This window comes from Salvelinus sp. IW2-2015, linkage group LG26, assembly GCF_002910315.2.
Source record: "Salvelinus sp. IW2-2015 linkage group LG26, ASM291031v2, whole genome shotgun sequence".
NCBI classification, from domain to species: Eukaryota; Metazoa; Chordata; class Actinopteri; order Salmoniformes; family Salmonidae; genus Salvelinus; species Salvelinus sp. IW2-2015.
In genome coordinates this window covers 6,441,456-6,447,760 of record NC_036866.1, presented here as the reverse complement: position 1 = coordinate 6,447,760, position 6,305 = coordinate 6,441,456, and positions in this window count along the sequence as shown.

The following is a 6,305-nucleotide window of genomic DNA, read 5'->3' as shown; positions in this document are numbered from 1 at the left end:
TACTCTGTGGCGGCTATGCTAGGCTATGCTAGTAAGCTTTTTTACTGATGAGGGTGCTCCCGGATCCGGGATGAGTACCAAGTAGAAGTTTTAAAGACTACCAGAACACACTGGATTCTCCAATTACATTGAATGAACTACAGGACAAAATACAAAATCCTCAAACCCTAAAAGGCTTGTGGGGTTGATGGTATCCATAAATGAAATGATAAAATATGCAGACCACAAATTCCAATTGGTTATACTTCAACTATTTAACATCATCCTCAGGTCTGGCATATTCCCCAATATTTGAAACCAAGGACTGATCACCCCAATCCACAAAAGTGGGCCTGCACGAGGGTCTGCTGTACAAATTGATGGAAAGTGGTGTTGGGGGAAAAACATACAACATGATAAAATTCATGTACACAAACAACAAGTGTGCGGTTTAAATTGGCAAAAACACACATTGCTTTCCACAGGGCCGTGGGGTGAGACAGGGATGCAGCTGAAGCCCCACCCTCTGCAACATATATATCATCAATTTGTCGAGGGCACGAGAACAGTCTGCCGCWCCCGGCCTCACCCTACTAGAATCTGAAGTCAAATGTCTACTGTTTGCTGATGATCTGGTGCTTCTGTCCCTACCAAGGAGGGCCTACAGCAGCACATAGTACTTCTGCACTGATTATGTAAGACCTGGGCCCTGCCAGACCTGGGCCCTGCCAGACCTGGGCCCTGCCAGACCTGGGCCCTGACAGACCTGGGCCCTGACAGACCTGGGCCCTGACAGACCTGGGCCCTGCCAGACCTGGGCCCTGCCAGACCTGGGCCCTGCCAGACCTGGGCCCTGACAGACCTGGGCCCTGACAGACCTGGGCCCTGACAGACCTGGGCCCTGACAGACCTGGGCCCTGACAGACCTGGGCCCTGACAGACCTGGGCCCTGACAGACCTGGGCCCTGACAGACCTGGGCCCTGACAGTAAATCTCAGTAAGACAAACATAATGGTGTTCCAAAAAGGGTCCAGTTCCCAGGACCATGAATACATATTCCATCTAGACACCGTTGCCCTTGAGCACACAAACAACTATACATACCTCGGCCTAAACATCAGCGCCACAGGTAACTTTCACAAAGCTGTGAACGAGCTAGCAAGGCAAGAAGGGCCTTCTATGCCATCAAAAGGAACATAAAATTTGACATACCAATTAAGATCTGGCTAAAAATACTTGAATCAGTTATAGAATGGATGGGGATGGGGCCACAGAGTCTCCCGACCTCTCCTGTCTCAGCCTCCAGTATTTATGCTGCAGTAGTTTATGTGTMGGGGGGCTAGGGTCCATCTGTTATATCTGAAGTAGTTCTCCTGTCTTATCCGGTGTCCTGTGGGAATTTAAGTATGCTCTCTCTAATTCTCTCTCTCTTTCTCTCTCTCGGAGGACCTGAGCCCTAGGACCATGCCTCAGGACTACCTGGCCTGATGACTCCTTGCTGTCCCCAGTCCACCTGGCCATGCTGCTGCTCCAGTTTCAACTGTTCTGCCTGCGGCTATGGAACCCTGACCTGTTCACCGGACGTGCTACCTTGTCCCAGACCTGCTGTTTTCAACTCTCTAGAGACAGCAGGAGCGGTAGAGATACTCTCAATGATCGGCTATGAAATGCCAACTGACATTTCCTCCTGAGGTGCTGACCTGTTGCACCCTCGACAACCACTGTGATTATTATTATTTGACCCTGCTGGTCATCTATGAACATTTGAACATCTTGGCCATGCTCTGTTATAATCTCCACCCGGCACAGCCAGAAGACGACTGGCCACCCCTCAGAGCCTGGTTCCTTTCTTGGTTTCTTCCTAGGTTACTGCCTTTCTATGTAGTTTTTCCTAGCCACCGTGCTTCTACACCTGCATTGCTTGCTGTTTGGGGTTTTAGGCTGGGTTTCTGTACAGCACTTTGTGACATCAGCTGATGTAAGAAGGGCTTTATAAATACATTTGATTTGATTTGATAGAACCCATTGCCCTTTATGGTTGTGAGGTCTGGGGTCCGCTCACCAACCATGAATTCACAAAATGGGACAAACACTAAATTGAGACTCTGCATGCAGAATTCTGAAAAAAATGTCCTCTGTGTACAACGTAAAACACCAAATAATGCAGGCAGAGCAGAATTAGGCCGATACCCGCTAATTATCAAAATCTAGAAAAGAGCCGTTAAATTCTACAACCACCTAAAACGAAGCGATTCCCAAACCTTCCATAACAAAGCCATCGCCTACAGAGAAATTAACCTGAAGAAGAGCCCCCTAAGCAAGCTGGTCCTGGGGCTCTGTTCACAAACACAAACAGACCCCCACAGAGCCCCAGGACTGCAACATAATTAGACCAAACCAAATCATGAGAAAACTAAAAGGGAATTACTTGGCACATTGGAAAGAATTAACAAAAAAAACAGAGCAAACTAGAATGCTATGTGGCCCTAAACAGAGAGTACACAGTGGCAGAATACCTGACCACTGTGACTGACCCAAAATAAAGGAAATCTTTGACTATGTACAGATAGCTCTCTTGTCAACCCCACACATCCACTGAGAACACACCAAAGCCAGAGATTGTGCTCCTCATTGACTCAAATGGCAATTACATTTAAGAGGATAAACTTTTTCCCAAACACAAAGTGACTAAGCTCTGGTGCCCAAATACTAGGCATGGCCTGGAGCCCTGAGAAAGGCTGCCGAAGGCAGACCTGGCTCTCAAGGGAAGACAGGCTATGTGCACACAAACTGAGGTGGAAACTGAGCTGTACTTCCTACCTCCTGCCAAATGTATGACCATATTAGAGACACATATTTAAGATTACACAAATAATAAACAAAAGTGGAATAAACAAAAAATGTACAGTAAACTTACAAAAGAGCAGGGGCAGGAGAGAGAGACGTGGATTGGTCCTGGGGCAGGAGAGAGAGAGGTGGATTGGTCCTGAGGCAGGAGAGAGAGAGGTGGATTGGTCCTGGGGCAGGAGAGAGAGAGATGGATTGGTCCTGGGGCAGGAGAGAGAGAGGCTGATTGGTCCTGGGGCAGAAGAGAGAGAGGTTGATTGGTCCTGGGGCAGAAGAGAGAGAGAGAGACACACAGATGGGTTGTGTCTGGGGATGAAAAGGCTGAGTCTAGGGATACATTTTTTATGAAATACATTTTTACATTCTTTGTAAACAGGTGTAGACTAACAGTGAAATGTCTTACTTACGAACGCTTCCCAACAACGCAGAGAGAAAAATATAGAAACATAATAATAAAACGAGGAATAAATACACAATGATTAACAATAACTTGGCTATATATGTAACATCTGCTTCCAACTCACACTCTCAAATACATAGATCCCCTGAACGCAGCTCACTCTCCAGATCCCAATCACCTGAATTCTGATCACCTGTTCACACACCTGTATGTCATTATCACACACTATTTATTTCAGTTCTTTGCACCCCATCATTGTGAGGTATTGTTTGTTTTGTCACACACTTCTATTCGGAGTGCTGTTTTTCCTGTAATTTAATCCTCCCGTGTATGATAGTTTTTGCCTGCCTCACTAACGATGCCTTTTGCATATTTCCTGCCTGTACTTTAGCCTATAGCATTTCCTGTTATCTACCTATTGCCTGATCTCCCGGATGACATTACTTGCCCTTTCCCTGCCTGTACTGTTGCCTTTTGGACCCCCTGTGTATGACCTTCTGCCTGCCCCTGGACCCAGCTACCTGCCTCCTCCTGTGGTCCTTTACAAATGAACACCTGCTGCGCCCTGCGCTTGAAACCAGCTCTCTGTCTCCCATCGTGTTCATTACAATATACAGTGCCTTCAGAAAGTATTCACACTCCTTGACTTTTTCCACATTTTGTTTGTGTTGCAACCTGAATTTAAAATGGATTCAATTGAGATTTTGTGTCACTGACCAACACACAATACCCGATAATGTCAGAGTGGAATTATTTATTTTGAAATTAATAAAATATTTAAAGCTGAATTTTCTTGAGTCAATAGTTATTGAACCCCTTTGCTATGGCAAGCCTAAATCATTTCAGTAAAAATGTGCTTAACAAGTCACATAATGGTGTATTGTAAATATGTTGTAATAATGTGTTTGCAAGTGTAATGATATTAATTGTATGTACATTTCTGGACACCAGGAAGAGTAGCTGCTGCCTTGGCAGCATCTAATGGGGATCTATAATAAATACAAATACAAATAATGCATGGACTCACTCTGTGTGCAATAATAGTGTTTAATCTAGCATGATTGTTGAATGACTACCTCATATACAATTATCTGTAAGGTCCCTCAGTCAAGCAGTGAATTTCAAACACAGATTCAACCACAAAGACCAGGGAGGTTTTCCAATGTCTCACAAAGAAGGGCACCTATTGGTAGATGGGTAAATATTTTTAAAAAGCGGACATTGAATATCCCTTTAAGTATGGTGAAGTTATTAAATACGCTTTGGATCGTGTATCAATACACCCAGTCACAACAAAAAGACAGGCGTCCTTCCCAAGTCAGTTGCCGGAGTAGAAGGAAACCGATTAGGGATTTCACCATGTAGTTACTACCTAATTGACAGAGAGAAAAGACGGAAAATATTCCAAAACATGCATTCTGTTTGCAATAAGCCACTAAAGTAATTAAAAATAAATTAACTTCATCTCCTGAATACCAAGCATTATGTTTGGGGCAAATCCAACACAAACCTCCGCCAATGTTCCGTCAAATATTTTCCAAGAATGAGCAAATTTCAGGTCTGCTGAGCGCAAACATTTGACATTATCCTGTTTATCCACTTGTTCTTCAGATAAGGAGGTGACTGAACATGTTGTTGTTTGATGCAAGAAACCCCTTTACAAAATAAATGCATTATTCATCTCATACCATTACTACAGAGATTCAGACAAATTATGCTACCCTCTGCCTATTGGCTACTTAGCATATTCAAGCCTGTCTCAAAATACAACACTGCCCCTTTGAGACAAAAAAACTCTTTACCTGACTGTCTTTTAAAAGATGTCTAGAAATGCACACATTTTGTGCTCTTGTAGGAAGCAATCACTCCCCCATTGCTGACTACAAATGATCTATAACTGGGCTAATAACTCACTAACTAGCGAAGGATTTGAACAAAATGTGCACACGTGGCTACTTTGCTTTGATCTCAAAACAAGCGCATCTACTCACGCTGTAAACACAGGACAGAGTAAATGGAACAGATCCATATATGGAAATAGTCTATTTGCCTACTGCAGCTCTGATTGGTTATGCCTCACCTGTCTTTGTAGAGTAAGGGCTGAGTCTTGTGCAATAAAACCCTACTCCAATGCGTTCTACCTACAACAAAATCTCTTGCGTAGTCGGTTTGTTTCGGTTTGTTGCATTAAAAGTGGCTAAGCTTGTATTGGTTCGATCACAATTGCCATAGTAAAGGGAAACGTTGATAGTGTTTTAACTAACAGGATTAATACAACATTATCGGTCAACAGAGAAAAGACTTACAGAAGAAATATAAAWTCTAACATTACACATCAGTGGCGTAGATGAATGTAATACAGTAGCATTGAATAATCCAGACTCAAAACAAAAGTTGTTTGATGAATTTATTCAGGAAAGATCAGTTTAGTTTACAGTATTTATTCATGGCTCTACCAAGTCCAGGATAATCCCTTATTCAAATCATGTGAGAAAAAAATATTTCATTTTATTTGGAATGGCAAACCAGATAAAGTTAAATTAGTATATTTATATAACAAACATGAGTTTGGCGGGTTAAAACGATTAAATATTAAGGCATTAAACCTTTCTCTTAAAGCCTCCATTGTACTGAAATTGTATCTAAATCCAAATTGCAAGGCAATCAAACAAGCTAAGTCCCAGTATAGAGACAAAGTAGAGTCGCAATTCAACAGCTCAGACACAAGAGGTATGTGGCAGGGTCTACAGTCAATCACGGATTACAAAAAGAAAACCAGCCCCTTCGCGGACCAGGATGTCTTGCTCCCAGACAGGCTAAATAACTTTTTTGCTCACTTTGAGGACAATACAGTGCCACTGACACGGCCCGCTACCAAAACCTGCGGGCTCTCCTTCACTGCAGCCGAGGTGAGTAAAACATTTAAACGTGTTTCTTGGAAAGGAAAATGGTGCTCTTGAGCTGATTGGGAACAGCAGACCTGAAAGGATTGATGATAATGTCTTAAACCCCACAAGTGGTCTTCGCATGCTCCTGAGGACGGGCTGGATGCCCGTTGGGCTGCAGCTGCGAGGGTTAA